The sequence below is a fragment of the Triticum dicoccoides genome, chromosome 4A (assembly GCF_002162155.2).
Source record: "Triticum dicoccoides isolate Atlit2015 ecotype Zavitan chromosome 4A, WEW_v2.0, whole genome shotgun sequence".
In the NCBI taxonomy this organism is placed as follows: domain Eukaryota; kingdom Viridiplantae; phylum Streptophyta; class Magnoliopsida; order Poales; family Poaceae; genus Triticum; species Triticum dicoccoides.
The window spans coordinates 618,240,643-618,258,086 of record NC_041386.1 but is presented as its reverse complement, the minus strand read 5'-3'; the positions used below and the strand labels follow the sequence as shown (position 1 = coordinate 618,258,086).

Here is a 17,444-nt window from a genome sequence, read left to right as displayed (position 1 = left end):
TCTTAATTTATTTATGACCTGCGTGTCAACATAAACGTCATGTAATTACTTTACTTTATTGCTAACCGTTAGCTGTAGTAGTAGAAGTAATAGTTGGCGAGACAACTTCATGAAGACACGATGATGGAGATCATGATGATGGAGATCATGGTGTCATGCCGGTGACGATGATGATCATGGAGCCCCGAAGATGGAGATCAAAAGGAGCAATATGATATTGGCCATATCATGTCACTATTTGATTGCATGTGATGTTTATCATGTTTATACATCTTATTTGCTTAGAACGACGGTAGTAAATAAGATGATCGCTCATTAAAATTTCAAGAAAGTGTTCCCCCTAACTGTGCACCGTTGCGACAGTTCGTTGTTTAGAAGCACCACGTGATGATCGGGTGTGATAGATTCTAACGTTCACATACAACGGGTGTAAGACAGATTTACACACGCGAAACACTTACTTGACTTGACGAGCCTAGCATGTATAGACATGGCCTCGGAACACAAGAGACCGAAAGGTCGAGCATGAGTCGTATGGTAGATACGATCAACATGAAGATGTTCACCGATGATGACTAGTCCGTCTCACGTGATGATCGGACACGGCCTAGTTGACTCGGATTATGTAATCACTTAGATGACTAGAGGGATGTCTATCTGAGTGGGAGTTCATAAGATGAACTAAATTATCCTGAACATAGTCAAAAGGTCTTCGCAAATTATGTCGTAGCTCGCGCTTTAGTTCTACTGTTTAGATATGTTCCTAGAGAAAAATTAGTTGAAAGTTGATAGTAGCAATTATGCAGACAGTAGAAGGCTTATGTCCTTAATGCACAACTCAGTGTGCTGAACCTCGAACGTCGTCTGTGGATGTTTCGAACATCTGACATACACGTTTTTGATGACTACATGATAGTTCAGTGCGTAATGCTAAATGGTTTAGAATTGAGGCACCAAAGACGTTTTGAAACGTCGTGAAACATATGAGATGTTTTGAGGGCTGAAATTGGGATTTCAGGCTCGTGCCCACGTCAAGAGGTATAAGACCTTCGACGATTTTCTTAGCCTACAAACTAAGGAGAAAAGCTCAATTGTTGAGCTTGTGCTCAGATTGTCTGAGTACAACAATCATTTGAATCGAGTGGGAGTTGATCTTCCAGATGAGATAGTGATGTTTCTCCGAAGTCATTACCACAAAGCTGCTAGAGCTTCGTGATGAACTATAATATATCAGGGACATATATGATGATCCTTGAGATATTCACGATGTTTGACACCACAAAAGTAGAAATCAAGAAGGAGCATCAATTGTTGATGGTTGGTGAAACCACTAGTTTCAAGAAGGGCAAGGGCAAGAAGGGATACTTCACGAAACGGCAATTCAGCTGCTGCTCTAGTGAAGAAACCCAAGGTTGAACCCAAACCCGAGACTAAGTGCTTCTGTAATAAGGGGAATAGCCACTGGAGCAGAATTACCCTAGATACTTGGTAGATGAGAAGGCTGGCAAGGTTGATAGAAGTATATTGGATATACATTGTGTTGATGTGTACTTTACTAGTACTCCTAGTAGCACCAGGGTATTAGATACCGGTTCGGTTGCTAAGTGTTAGTAACTCGAAGTAAAAGCTACGGAATAAACGGAGACTAGCTAAAGGTGAGCTGACGATATGTGTTGGAAGTGTTTCCAATGTTGATATGATCAAGCATCGCACGCTCCCTCTACCATCGAGATTGGTGTTTGCATTGAGCATAGACATGATTGGATTATGTCTATCGCAATACGGTTATTCATTTAAGGAGAATAATGGTTACTCTGTTTATTTGAATAATACCTTCAATGGTCTTGCACCTAAAATGAATGGTTCATTGAATCTCGATCATAGTGATACACATGTTCATGCCAAAAGATATAAGATAGTAATGATAGTACCACCTACTTGTGGCACTGCCACTTAAGTCATATCGGTATAAAACGCATGAAGAGGCTCCATGTTGATGGATCTTTGGACTCACTCATTTTTGAAAAGTTTGAGACATGCGAACCATGTCTATTGGTGTATATGCATGAAGAAACTCCATGCAAATGGACCGTTTGGACTCACTTGGTTTTGAATCACTTGAGACATGCAAATCTACCACATGGGCAAGATGACTGAAAGCCTCATTTTCAGTAAAATGGAACCAGAAAGCAACTTGCTGGAAGTAATACATTTTGATGTGTGCAGTCCAATGAGTGCTGAGGCGTGTAGTGGATATCGTTATGTTCTTACTTCACAGATGATTTGAGTATATGTTGAGTATATTTACTTGATGAATCACGAGTCTGAATTATTGAAAGGTTCAAGTAATTTCAGGGTGAAGTTGAAAGATCGTCGTGACAAGAGGATAAAAAGATCTATGATATGATCATAGAGATGAATATCTAAATTACGAGTTTGGCACAGAATTAAGACATTGTGAAAATTGTTTCACAACTAATACAGCCTGGAACACCATAGTGTGATGGTGTGTCCGAACATCATAACTGCACCCTATTGGACATGATGCATACCATGATGTCTCTTATCGAATTACCACGATAGTTTATGGGTTAGGCATTAGAGACAACCACATTCACTTTAAATAGGGAACCACATAATTCCGATGAGATGACACCGTATGAACTATGGTTTAGAGAAACCTAAGCTGTCATTTCTTAAAAGTTTGGGGCTGCGACGCTTATGTGAAATTTTTTGAGGCTGATAAGCTCGAACCCAAAGCGGATAAATGCATCTTCATAGGACACCCAAAACAGTTGGGTATACCTCCTGTCTCAGATCCGAAAGCAATAAGGGATAGTTTCTGGAATCGGGTCCTTTCTTGAGGAAAAGTTTCTCTCGAAATAATTGAGTGGGAGGATGGTGGAGACTTGATGAGGTTATTGGACCGTCACTTCAACTAGTGTATAGCAGGGCACAAAGAGTTGGTCTTGTGGCACCTACACCAATTGAAGTGGAAGCTTATGATAGTGATCATGAAACTTCAGATCAAGTCACTACCAAACCTCGTAGGATGACAAGGATGCGTAATACTTCAGAGTGGTACGTAATCCTGTCTTGGAAGTCATGTTGCTAGACAACAATGAACCTACGAGCTATGTAGAAGCGATGGTGGGCCCGGATTCCGATAAATGGCTCGAGGCCATAAAATCCGAGAGAGGATCCATGTATGAAAACAAAGTGTAGACTTTGGAAGCACTACTTGATGGTCATAAGGCTGTTAGGTACATATGGATTTTAAAAGGAAGACTGACAATGATGGTAAGTATCACCATTAAGAAAGCTCGACTTGTCGTTAAGATGTTTTCTGACAAGTTCAAGGAGTTGACTACGATGAGACTTTCTCACTCGTAGCGATGCTAAGAGTCTGTTGGAATTATATTAGCGATTACTGCATTATTTATGAAATCTTGCAGATAGGATGTCAAAACATTGTTTCCTCGACGATTTTCTTGAGGAAAGGTTGTATGTGATACAACCGGAAGGTTTTGTCAATCCTGAAATATGCTAATAAGTATGCAAAGCTCCAGCAATCCTTCTAAAGGACTGGAGTAAGCATCTCAGAGTTGGAATGTACGCTTTGATGAGATGATCAAAGTTTTTGGGTATATGCAAAGTTTATGAGAAACTTGTATTTCCAAAGAATTGAGTAGGAGCACTATAGAATTTCTGATGAGTATATGTTGTTGACATGTTGTTGATCAGAAATGACGTAGAATTTCTAGAAAGCATATAGGGTTATTTGGAAAGTGTTTTTCAATGGAAAGCTTGGATTAAGCTACTTGAACATTGAGCATCAAGATCTATAAGGATAGATCAAAATGCTTAATGGTACTTTCAAATGAGCACATACCTTGACATGATCTTGAAGGTGTTCAAGATGGATCAATCAGAGAAGGAGTTCTTGCCTGAGTTGTAAGGTATGAAGTTAAGACTTAAAGCTCGACCACGGCAAAATAGAGAGAAAGGACGAAGGTCGTCCCCTATGCTTAAGACGTAGGCTCTACAGTATGCTATGTTGTGTACCACACCTGAAGTGTGCCTTGCCATGAGTCATTCAAGGGGTACAAGAGTGATCCAAGAATGGATCACAGGACAGCGGTCAAAGTTATCCTTAGTAACTAGTGGACTAAGGAATTTTCTCGATTATGGAGGTGGTAAAAGAGTTCGTCGTAAAGGGTTACGCCGATGCAAACTTTGACACTAATCCAGATTATTCTGAGTAGTAAACTGGATTCGTATAGTAGAACAGTCATTTGGAATAGCTCCAAATGTAGCGTAGTAGTTGCATCTACAAGATGACATAGAAATTTGCGAAGTACATACGGATCTGAATGTTTCAGACCCGTTGACTATAACCTCTCTCACAAGCATAACATGATCAAACCCGGAACTCTTTGGGTGTTAGTCACATGGGGATGTGACCTTGAGTGTTAATCACATATCGATGTGAACTGGATTATTGACTCTAGTGCAAGTGGGAGACTGTTGGAAATATGCCCTAGAGGCAATAATAAATTGATTATTATTATATTTCCTTGTTCATGATAATCGTTTATTATCCATGCTAGAATTGTATTGGTAGGAAACTCAGATACATGTGTGGATACATAGACAACACCATGTCCCTAGTAAGCCTCTAGTTGACTAGCTCGTTGATCAATAGATGGTCACGGTTTCCTGACCATGGACATTGGATGTCGTTGATAACGGGATCACATCATTAGGAGAATGATGTGATGGACAAGACCCAATCCTAAGCCTAGCACAAAGATCATGTAGTTCGTATGCTAAAGCTTTTCTAATGTCAAGTACCATTTCCTTAGACCATGAGATTGTGCAACTCCCGGATACCGTAGGAATACTTTGGGTGTGCCAAACGTCACAACGTAACTGGGTGGCCATAAAGGTACACTACAGGTATCTCCGAAAGTGTCTGTTGGGTTGGCACGAATCGAGACTGGGATTTGTCACTCCGTGTGACGGAAAGGTATCTCTGGGCCCACTCGGTAGGACATCATCATAATGTGCACAATGTGATCAAAGGAGTTGATCACGGGATGATGTGTTACGGAACGAGTAAAGAGACTTGCCGCTAACGATATTGAACAAGGTATCGGGATACCAACGATCGAATCTCGGGCAAGTATCGTACCGATAGACAAAGGGAATTGTATACGGGATTGATTAAGTCCTTGACATCGTGGTTCATCCGATGAGATCATCGTGGATCATGTGGGAGCCAACATGGGTATCCAGATCCCGCTGTTGGTTATTGACCGGAGAACGTCTCGGTCATGTCTGCATGGTTCCCGAACCCGTAGGGTCTACACACTTAAGGTTCGATGGCACTAGGGTTATAAAGGAAGTTTGTATGTGGTTACCGAATGTTGTTCGGAGTCCCGGATGAGATCCCGGACGTCACGAGGAGTTCTGAAATGGTCCGGAGGTAAAGATTTATATATGGGAAGTCCTGTTTTGGCCACCGGAAAAGTTTTGGGTTTTATCGGTAACGTACCGGGACCACCGGGAGGGTCCCGGGGGTCCACCAAGTGGGGACACAAGCCCCGGAGGGCTTCATGGGCCAAGTGTGGGAGGGGACCAGCCCCAGGTGGGCTGGTGCGCCCCCCCACAAGGTCCCAAGGCGCAAGGGAGTGGGAAGGGGGGCAAACCCTAGGGCAGATGGGCCCTAAGGCCCACCCTGGTGTGCCTCCTCCTCTCTCCCCCTCTTGGCCGCCCCCCCTTTCCCATCTAGGGCTGCCGCCCCCCTAGGGGTGGGAACCCTAGAGGGGGCGCACCCTCCTCCCCTCCTCCTATATATATTGGGGGTTTTGGGCTGCCCAAGACACGCGATTCGATCTCTCTTTCTTGGCGCAGCCCTATCCCTCTCTTTCTCCTCATATCTCGCAGTGCTTGGCAAAGCCCTGCTGGGTCACCACGCTCCTCCATCACCACCACGCCGTTGTGCTGCTGCTGGATGGAGTCTTCCTCAACCTCTCCCTCTCCCTTGCTGGATCAAGGCATGGGAGACGTCGTCGGGCTGTACGTGTGTTGAACGCGGAGGTGCTGTCCGTTCGGCACTAGGATCTCCGGTGATTTGGATCACGTCGAGTACGACTCCTTCAACCCCGTTCTCTTGAATGCTTCCGCATAGCGATCTACAAGGGTATGTAGATGCACTCTCCTTCCCCTCGTCGCTGGTCTCTCCATAGATAGATCTTGGTGACACGTAGGAAGTTTTTTGAATTTCTGCTACGTTCCCCAACAGTTCTGTTGAAGAACATCATAATAACATACTTAACAAAATGTGGTTTAGCTTTAGAAGAATGTATGCAAAAGATGCATGGGTGACATAGTAGGAAAAATCTTACCATGATATCTTGATGGATATTACCGTAGTTCAACACATGCACTAGTGACACGTATTGATCATAACTTGGAGAAATATTACGACATGTCTTAAAATACTCAACATCTTTAATCCATGAAACAAAATGATTTATCTCCTCTCAAGTTAGCTCAGACCCATAAGTGTAGTAGATTTTATCTATTACTTTTCGTACATTTCTTGAATATTGGAAATAAGCTATCAATGAAAATAAGATGTCAACTATCTTTAAATAAACAATATAAATTACTTAATAAATATGTTTGAGAAAATCACATAGAGGTAGAAGTGGAAGCGTATCAACATCGACCAAAATGTCTATATTATCTTCGTAGATGTCATCTTCAGGATCACCAAGATCGAAGGTGACATGCATACCCTCCTGAAAACCATACGCCTAGCATAGTGTTTCCCAATTCGAGGAACCAAAATGAGAGTAGGTCTCCGCATTGTATAGCTTTACGGCAAAAGCATAACCATGATGGGTCCTGAGGTGAACTCTCTTTGTCTCTATATTCTCATGATCTTTTAAATCTAGCTTCTCCAGGACATAACGTCTTGCATGGCAAGGGATGCACTAGTAGAATTGTAAAAAACGGAATTACACATTGAAGAAGCAGAAGGCATGCTTAATTATGAAAAAAGACTCGTCATCGTTGCGTACCATACAAACATCAAAGGTCTCGTCGAGCTTAATAGTGAAGCGCCGACCGTCTTCCAGGTGAGGCTTGATAACCCGCAAGTATAGGGGCTCAATTGTAGCCTTTCTCGATAAGTAAGAGTGTCGAACCCAACAAGAAGCTAAAGGTAGAACAAATATTCCCTCAAGTTCTATCGACCAACGATACAACTCTACGTATGCTTAACGTTCGCTTTACCTAGAACAAGTATGGAACTAGAAGTACTTTGTAGGTGTGGTATGATATGTTTGCAAGATAATAAAGAACACGTAAATAAAAAATAGGGGTTGTTTACATGAAGAAACAACTAAGTTAGTTTTAGTAGAGAGCTTTTTGTCACAAGAAAGTTATTTGTCCCTAGGCAATCGATAACTAGACAGGTAATCATTATTGCAATTTTATATAAGGGAGGCATAAGGTAACATACTTTATCTACTTGGATCATATGCACTTATGATTGGAACTCTAGCAAGCATCTGCAACTACTAAAGATCATTAAGGTAAAACCCAACCATAGCATTAAAGTATCAAGTCCTCTTTACTCCCATACGCAAACAACCTACTTACTCGGGTCCGTGCTTCTGTCACTCACGCCATCCACCATAACCGAATCATGAACATATTGCAAACCCTATAGTGGGGATCCCTCACGCTTGCACGACACGGAGAGCATCATAGGAAAGCACCAATAATAAAACATACAACTCAAACGAATCACGATCATAAATTAACCCGTAGGACAAAACGGATCTACTCAAACATCGTAGGATAGCCATACATCATTGGGAAATAATATATAGCGTTGAGCACCATGTTTAAGTAGATATTACAGCGGGGAGAAGAGGTGTTACACCGCTGCATAGAGGGAGAGAGAGTTGGTGATGACAGCGGTGAAGTTGTTGGCGTAGATCGACGTCACGATGATGGCCCCGGCGACGTTCCTGCGCCACCGGGAGAGAGGGGGAGAGAGTCCCCTCCTCCTTATTCTTCCTTGGCCTCCCCCTAGATGGGAGAAGGGTTTCCCCTCTGGTTCTTGGCCTCCATGGAGGCGGAGGGGCAGGAGCCCCTTCGACATTGGATCTATCTCTCTGTTTCTCTTCTGTTTCGCGACCCTATTTTCTGGCTTTTCACCGTTTCCTAAATTCCCGAAGATCCGTAACTCCGATTGGGCTGAAATTGTAACACGATTTTTAATCCGGATAGTACCTTTCTTGTGGCCGAAGAAGGGCACCAACCGCCTTACGGGGTGGCCACAAGCCTCCCAGGCACACCCAGGGTAGGGGCACGCCCCTAGGGCTTGTGGGCCCCTCGGGCATCGTCTCGCGTTGATTCTTTTTCCCCAAAATCACATATATTCCAAAAAAATCTCCGTAAGTTTTTATTGCATTTGGACTCCGTTTGATACGGATTTTTTGCGAAACAAAAAACATGCAACAAACATGAACTAGCACTGGGCACTGGATCAATATGTTAGTCCCAAAATTAATATAAAAAGTTGCCAAAAGTATATGAAAGTTGTAGAATATTGGCATGAAACAATCAAAAATTATAGATACGACGGAGACGTATCAACACCCGCAAGCTTAATTCTTGCTCGTCCTCGAGTAGGTAAATGATAAAAAAGGTAACTTTTGATGTGGAATGCTACCTAGCATAATCTTGATCATATAATCTAATCATGGAATGAGTATTAAGACATGAGTGATTCAAGGCAACAGTTTATCATTTGACATCGAAACAATAATACAATATATGCATGTAATTCATCATTGCCTTTCATAATAATGGAGATCAAGGAAACAACCTCTTTACACTTAATTGTGGTAAGCATGACACACTCAGTCTTCCCTGCAAAAAGTATAAATCATGAGCACCTTGGTGTCAAACCAGGCAATTGGATCGTACTTCTGACGGGCTTCAACATTTTCAACTTTACTAAATACATGAGCGTGAGCCATGGATATAACACTATGGGTGGAATAGAATGCAGTGGTATGGATCAATAGGAGAAGGAAGAAAGTCTCGCATCAACTAGGCAGATCAACGGGGCTATGGAGATGCCCATCAATCGATATCAATGCGAGGGGTAGCGGTTGCCACACAACGGATGCACTAAGAGCTATAAGTGTATGAAAGCTCAAACTGAAAACTAACTGGGTGTGCATCCAATTTGCTTGCTCATGAAGACCTCGGGCATTTGAGAAAGCCCACCATCGGAATATACAAGCCAAGTTTTATAATGAAATTCTCACTAGTATATGGAAATGATAACTCAAGAGACTCTCTATATGAAGAACATGGTGCTACTCTAAAGCACAAGTGTGGTAAAAGGATAATAACATTGCCCCTTCTCTCTTTTTCTCTCATCATTTTTTATTTTTTTATTTTTTTATTTTGGGCTCTTTGGCCTCTCTTTTTTGGGCTCTTTGGCCTCTTTTTATTTTTGTAAGTCCGAAGTCTCATCCCAATGTGAGGGAATCATAGCCTCCATCATCCTTTCCTGGCTGGGGCAATGCTCTAATAATGATAATTATCACACTTTTATTTACTTACAACTCGATAAAACTAATACATGATGACTATATGAATGCCTTTGTCAGTGTACCAGGATGTGCAATGATCTAGCATAGCAAAGATATAAAAAAACGGACAAACCATGAAAATACCATGCTAGCTATCTTACGATCTGCTACCTCTTGAGCTTGCGTTGGATTTCCCTGAAGAGGAGAGGATGATGCAGCAGAGTAGCGTAAGTATTTCCCTCAGTTTTTGAGAACCAAGGTATCAATCTAGTAGGAGGCCACACACAAGTCCCTCGTACCTACACAAAACAATAGCTCAACGCAACCAACGCGATTAGGGGTTGTCAATCCCTTCACGGTCACTTACGAGAGTGAGATCTGATAGAGATGATAGATAATATTTTTGGTATTTTTGATATAGAGATGCAAAGAAAAAAGTAAAAGGCAAAGAAAAAAGCAAAGCAATAATAAAGTGATGGAGATTGATATGATGAGAATAGACCCGGGGGCCATAGGTTTCACTAGTGGCTTCTCTCAAGAGCATAAGTATTCTACGGTAGGTGAACAAAGTACTGTTGAGCAATTGAGAGAATTGAGCATAGTTATGAGAATATCCAGGTATGATCATGTATATAGGCATCACGTCCGAGACAAGTAGACCGACTCGTGCCTGCATCTACTACTATTACTCCACTCATCGACCGCTATCCAGCATGCATCTAGAGTATTAAGTTAAAAATAGAGTAAAGCCTTAAGCAAGATGACATGATGTAGAGAGATAAATTCATGCAGTATGAAATAAACCCCATCTTGTTATCCTTGATGGCAACGATACAATACGTGCCTTGCTGCCCCTTCTGTCACTGTGAAAGGACACCGCAAGATCGAACCCAAAGCTAAGCACTTCTCCCATGGCAAGAAAAACCAATCTAGTAGGCCAAACCAAACTGATAATTCAAAGAGACTTGCAAAGATAACCAATCATACATAAAAGAATTCAGAGAAGATTCAAATATGTTCCTCAGACTATGAGATTATGCAACTCCCGAATACCGGAGGAACACCTTGTGTGCTATCAAACGTCACAACGTAACTGGGTGATTATAAAGATGCTCCACAGGTTTCTCTGAAGGTGTTTGTTGGGTTGGCATAGATCGAGATTAGGATTTGTCACTCCGTGTATCGGAGAGGTATCTCTGGGCCCTCTCGGTAATGCTCATCACTATAAGCCTTGCAAGCATTGTGACTAATGAGTTAGTTGCGGGATGATTCATTACGGAACGAGTAAAGAGACTTGCCGGTAACGAGATTGAACTAGGTATGGTGATAACGACGATCGAATCTCGGGCAAGTAAGATACCGATGACAAAGGGAACAACGTATGTTGTCATGCGGTTTGACCGATAAAGATCTTCGTAGAATATGTAGGAGCCAATATGAGCATCCAGGTTCCACTATTGGTTATTGACCGGAGACGTGTCTCGGTCATGTCTACATAGTTGTCGAACCCGTAGGGTCCGCACGCTTAACGTTCGATGACGATTTGTATTATGAGTTATGTGATTTGATGACTGAAGTTTGTTTGGAGTCCCGGATGAGATCGGGGACATGACTAGGAGTCTCAAAATGGTCGAGACGTAAAGATCGATATATTGGAAGGCTATATTCGGACATCGGAAAGGTTCCGAGTGATTCGGGTATTTTTCGGAGTACCGGAGAGTTACGGGAATTCGCCGGGAGAAGTATTGGGCCTTATTGGGCCATATGGGAATAGAGGAGGCTGGCCAAAGGGAAGGAGACGCCCCCCCCATGGGTCTGAATTGGACTAGGGGAAAGAGAGCGGCGCCACCCTCCCCCCCTTGCCCTTTCCTACTCCCTCTCTCTTTCCCTCTTTCTTTTCTCCTACTCCGGAAAGGAAAAGCGGAATCCTGATAGGACATGGGAGTCCTAGTAGGACTCCCCACACTTGGTGCGCCCCCTCTAGGGCCGGCCTCCTCCTCCTCCCTCCTTTATATACGTGGGCAGGGGGCACCCCAAAGGTACTCCAAGATTTGTCTTAGCCGTGTGCGGTGCCCCCTCCACAGTTACACACCTCGGTCATATCGTCGTAGTGCTTAGGCGAAGCCCTGCGCCGGTAACTTCATCATCACCATCACCACGCCATCGTGCTGGCGGAACTGTCCCTCGGCCTCAACTGGATCAAGAGTTCGAGGGACGTCACCGAGCTGAACGTGTGCAGATCGCGGAGGTGCCGTACGTTCGGTACTTGGATCGTGAAGACGTTCGACTACATCAACCGCGTTGTCATAACGCTTCCGCTTACGGTCTACGAGGGTACGAGGACGACACTCTTCCCTCTCGTTGCTATGCATCACCATGATCTTGCGTGTGCGTAGGATTTTTTTAAAAATTACTACGCTCCCCAGCAGTAATCATGTGAACTTGATATGTGTTCGATATTTTGATGATGTGTATGTTGTGATTTCCTTAGTGGTGTCATGTGAACGTCGACTACATGGCACTTCACCATATTTGAGCCTAAGGGAATGCATTCTGGATTAGTTATTAGATGATGGGTTGCTAGAGTGACAGAAGTTTAAACCCTAGTTTATGCGCTATTCGTAAGGGACTGATTTGGATCCAAAAGTTTAATGCTATGGTTAGATTTTATCTTAATACTTTTCTTGTAGTTGTGGATGCTTGCGAGGGGGTTAATCACAAGTAGGAGGTTTGTTCAAGTAAGAACAGCACCTGAACACCTGTCCACCCACATGTCAAATTATCAAAGTAGCGAACACGAACCAAACCAACACGATGAAAGTGACTAGATGAAATTCCCTTGTACCCTCAAGAATGGTTTGCTTATCATAAGAGACCGTTTTGGACTGTCCTTTGGCATAAAAGGATTGGGCTACCTTGCTGCACTTTATTTACCGTTCGCGTTACTTGCTCGTTACAAATTATCTTGCTATCAAACTATCTGTTACAAACAATTTCAGTGCTTGCAGAAAATACCTTGCTGAAAACCACTTGTCATTTTCTTCTGCTCCTCGTTCGGTTCGACACTCTTACTTATCGAAAGGATTTCAACTGATGCCCTATACTTGTGGGTCATCAGGTACAACCCCTTTTTTGTGATCCTCTAACATGTGATCGAACTTCAACTTCTCCCTTTCACTTTCGCATTCTCTCTGTGCATCAACAATGACCCGACGAAGATCATCATCGGGCACATCGTCTGGTGCCTCTTGATCTTCAGCTTCCCCCGATGCAGTATCACCGTATTCAGGGAACATAGGATAGCTGTCATCATCCTCTTTTCCTTCGTTGTCTTCCATCATAACCCGTATTTCTCCATGCTTGGTCCAAACATTATAGTGTGGCATGAAATCCTTCTCAAGCAGGTGGTAGTGAAGGGTTTTCGAGTCAGAGTAATCCTTCATAATCCCTTAGACAGTACATGGACAATACATAAAATCATTCTGCTTGGTTGCCTCAACCACATCGAGATATGCAGACCCGTAATGTAGTCGGAGGTGCGTCGGTCACCGTACATCCATTGCCGGTTCATCTGCGTGCATTATATAATTAAGTGTATCAAAAACCATTACAGAACATCATGAATAGAGAAATGACCAAATTAAAACAAGTTCATCAAGACATTAAAACCAAACTACAGTAGTGATCAAATGTTATTACTGAAAAAATAAATACATAAAGTTCATACATAGGTCTCATAGAACAACATACAGGTCTCTAGAGCATCTAATTAAAACATACATTGAAACTAACATACAACTATGTAAAACATTTAAATGCAACAACAAATGCGATCAAAATTTCAACTAAAATAACAATTGATCAAACAGCATAATGGTACCAAGCCTCATTATTAATGGCATATTTTCTAATCTTTCTAATTTTCAAGCGCATTGCATCCATCTGGATCTTGTGATCATCGACGACATCGGCAACATGCAACTCCAATTTCCTCTTCTCATCTTCAATTATTTTCAATTTTTCTTTCAAATAATTGTTTTCTTTTTCAACTAAATTTAACCTGTCGAGAAGAGGGTCAGTTGGAATTTCCGGTTCACATACCTCCTAGATAAAGACATCTATATCAAGTTGGTTGGCATAATTGTCATAAACACTAAATGAAACAAATAGTTATAGAAGTTAATTACCACATCCGAATCATAGACCGGACGAGAGCCGCCAGGGGCGGATACCAAAACCATGACACTATATTATAACAAACAATAATAAAAGTAAGAAAATCATACAAGTAAGAACTTTTTTCTTTTAAAAAGAAGATAAGAACAAGAGGTTCACCACGGTGGTGCCGGCGACGAGATCGACGCGGGCGATCGACGGCGGTGACAACGGGGACGGGGACGACACCCTACACATACGCATACTCTAAGAAGTTAATTTGAGCCCAAATTATGCATCTAAATCAAAAGAACTCCCACGTACACTCCTCCAGTAAAACCCACAAACTACTCTACTTTTAGAGCATTTGAAATGAGTTAAACTAGCAGGGAGAGATGAAACGATGAAGTTGCTATCCTTTTAGAATACTTGTGTAGTTGGTGCACCGCCAAATCTAGACAAATCTTGAGGAAAATGTAGCTTGGAGGTTGAGCTTGGAGAGGAGAAAGCTTAATTAAATGTGGCTCCGGCATTTCATCGAACACCTCATGTGCATATGCAGGCAAAAAAAGAGTAGCCCACACCTACACCCGTTCACGGCCAAAAAACAAAGAAGATGGGGGTGAGGGTGGGGGGGAGGGGGGAGGGGCGTGGATATATAGGCAAAACTTTAGTCCCGGTTTGCGTCTAAAACCAGGACTAATGTCCTACCTTTTAGTCCCGGCTCCTGCCACCAATCGGGACTAAAGATCCCAGCCGAACTGGGATAGATGACTGCCGAGGCCCGGCCAGCGTCCGAGCCTCTCGAACCGGGACTGATACTTTGATCTGCTCAGAACCAAAGCCCTGTTTTCTACTAGTGCCTTCGCCCGAACGAGCCGCTGGGATAACGTGGCCAGCCGAGAGCGTAAAGATTGGCAATGAGCACGTAAACGTGGCACGTTCAGGATTTGTTCATTCTGAAAATAATAAGCACGCACGCGCGCGCCCGGAACGGGTCTGGTTCGGCTGCTTTGGCGAATAAGCATGCATGCATGCATACATGATCCAATCGCTCGCGCATCCGAAGCGGATCCAGCGACGACAAGACGCGCACATGCATTCCATTTTACGTTCGGATTGCTGCGTTCCATCTTCAGGTCGTAGTTGATAGTACGTAGGGCCGATCATACATACAACTCCTATCCATATAAGCTAAGCCTAAGCTAGCTACGTACCCAGCTAGGCAAGGCAAGCAGCTAGCAAGCCAGGGTTACACGCACGATCCATCCATCTCGTGCCCTAGCTACTGCGTACCTAGCTAGCTCTGCGATGGCCGACGGCAAGCTGGATCCTCCCGCCGGCTACGCCTTCGACCCAGCCGAGCACGAGCTGATCACCAAGTTCCTCCGCCCACGGATCGCCGACGCCTTCTTCGCCAGCCGCCTCATCCACGAGTTCGACGCCTACTCCGCCGCCCCCGGCGACCTCGTCGAGATGTATCAACACGCGCAAGGAACGGACAAGGGCGACGGAAAGGGGGCGTCTGGTACTTCTTCACCCCTGCCCGTCGTCACCAGACCAAAGGCGGCCGCGGTGGCGGGAGGCGGCAGCGCGGCGTGGCCGACGCTGGCGAGGGTTACTACTGGCACTAGGAGAAGGGCGGGATCCCCGTGCTAGACAACCAAGGTAAACTCGTAGGCCATAGACGAAACCTCAGCTTCGTCAAGAAGTTGCCGGGAGAGAAAGAGAGGATCAGGATCGGCTGGTGCATGAACGAGTACAACGATGACAAGCAAGACGGCTTGGTGCTCTGCAAGGTCTGCGTGTCTCGTCACAGGAGCGAGACCACATACGACGAGGTAATCAATGCTCCCGGTTCCAGGAAAAGGAAGGCCGCCGACGTCCAGCACCCGGATGCTCCACGTCCCCAAACCCACGCCGCCAGGAACCGCCGATCGTCCAACAACCCGGGATGCTTCACGAGTATGGGCGCTGGTTCATGTCCGACGAAGGCGAGACGATGTTGCCGCCCGGAGCAGTGGACGACGGCAGCGTGGATCCAGGCGGGTTCTTCACCGCCGACATGCTTCAAGATTTTCCCGAGCTCCATGACGCTGCGGTGGCGCAGGGGTTCTTGCCCGGCAAACTCGACGGCGAAGTCCAAGAAGGCACTAGCGCTGCAGAGGATGAAGACGACGCCTTCAGGTGCACGTTAGATGAGCTGCTCGGCTTGTGCGACGACACGACTGTGGCATGCCCTACCATGTGATGGCCGAATGTACCATGGAAGACCGCGACATCTGCAGCCAGGAGATGTTTCAGGATATAGAAGCTAGTGTAGCTCAATGGTCTACTTGCTAGTCTAGCTTTGATGTATGTGGTGATTAAGAAGCAAGATGTTGCTAATTGTACTGGTGATGAACAAGGCAGCAATTCATGTGCAGATTAATTGATATTTTTTTTATATGTTGACTTTCGATCTTCTTAAGCTTGAAGACATCTTTGCTAGTTAATAGAGGATGCATGGACGATGAGATCAGCCCTCTTTGATGCAAAACAAAGCCTGGATGATCTATCATGCATGATGCTTGCGTAGTGCTAGGCCTTTCCATTTCGCTAGTTAACTCAATGCACTCTCGTGCATATATAAGCAAATGCTAATTTTCTACCATGTCGTTTTCGCCTGTCTCTCTGCATGTGCGTGGTCTCGAAAAGCATAAAGATTGCTTTTTTGTTAATTGTCTGGATAGATGAGTCGATGCAATCAAAACATACTCACTGTGAGCATGTACAATCTAAGACAGCCTTATCATATACACCATCTTTTACAATAGGTAGAATTGTCTTATCTTATTACCAAGAGATCATCTTTTAGCGAAGACAAGGTACTCTTATTTATTTCTCCTCGAACTCGACAATTATCCTAAGTGACATTGCTAAGACCACACCACTATGCCCGAACTTAGGACATATAACATATGTGCATCACCTTCTTCACATCTGATTACCCATGCATATGTGTCCATGTTAGAAATAATCTTGATGATACACATAATTAGATCCCCCTCCCGCGAGCGACGCGGAGGGGAAACCCTAGCCGCCAACCCCCGGGCCCCCTCCCCCCACCTCTCCCCTCGCCGCCGCCGGCTCGCGCGGAAGGGCGAAGCCCTGTCTGCGTCGGCGGCGGCGGGGCCTGTCTTCCCCTGCTCCGACGGTGGCTGGCGCGGGCCGGCGAGGTCGAGCGGCGGCGTGGCGCTAGCAGTGGGTGCAGCGGCGGGCGGCGGGGCCGGTGCCTGGCCGCGTGGGCGGCGTGCCGGCGACGGACATGGAGCTGGCTCCGAGGGTCTTCCCGTTGGCCCCTTGAGAGGGATCTGAAGCGATGGCCTCCTCCCCGGTGCCTCTTCCTGCCCCGCCCGTCTGCATTGCCGGCATCCGTATGCCTGGCTCTGGCAGTCGGTTGGGGAGGGAGGGTTGGATGGGCATGGACCGGGGGAAACCCTTGGCTGGCTGCTGCGGCCACGATGTCGGCGGCACTTCGGCGTCGTTCTCCTCTGGTGGCGGCATCAAGGTCCTTCCCTCCGCGACCTGGGCGAAAGCCCAAACTCTATGGTTGGGTGGTGATGACGCACCGGTGCCATTATTCTTCTTGAAGGAACCACCTTTGCTCGGCGGAGGGGC

General features: G+C 44.8%; 1 pseudogene; it reads left to right on the top strand.

Moving 5' to 3' along the window:
* Positions 1 to 7,052: 7,052 nt before the first annotated feature.
* Positions 7,053 to 16,035, top strand: LOC119283850 (annotated as a pseudogene).
* Positions 16,036 to 17,444: the final 1,409 nt, after the last annotated feature.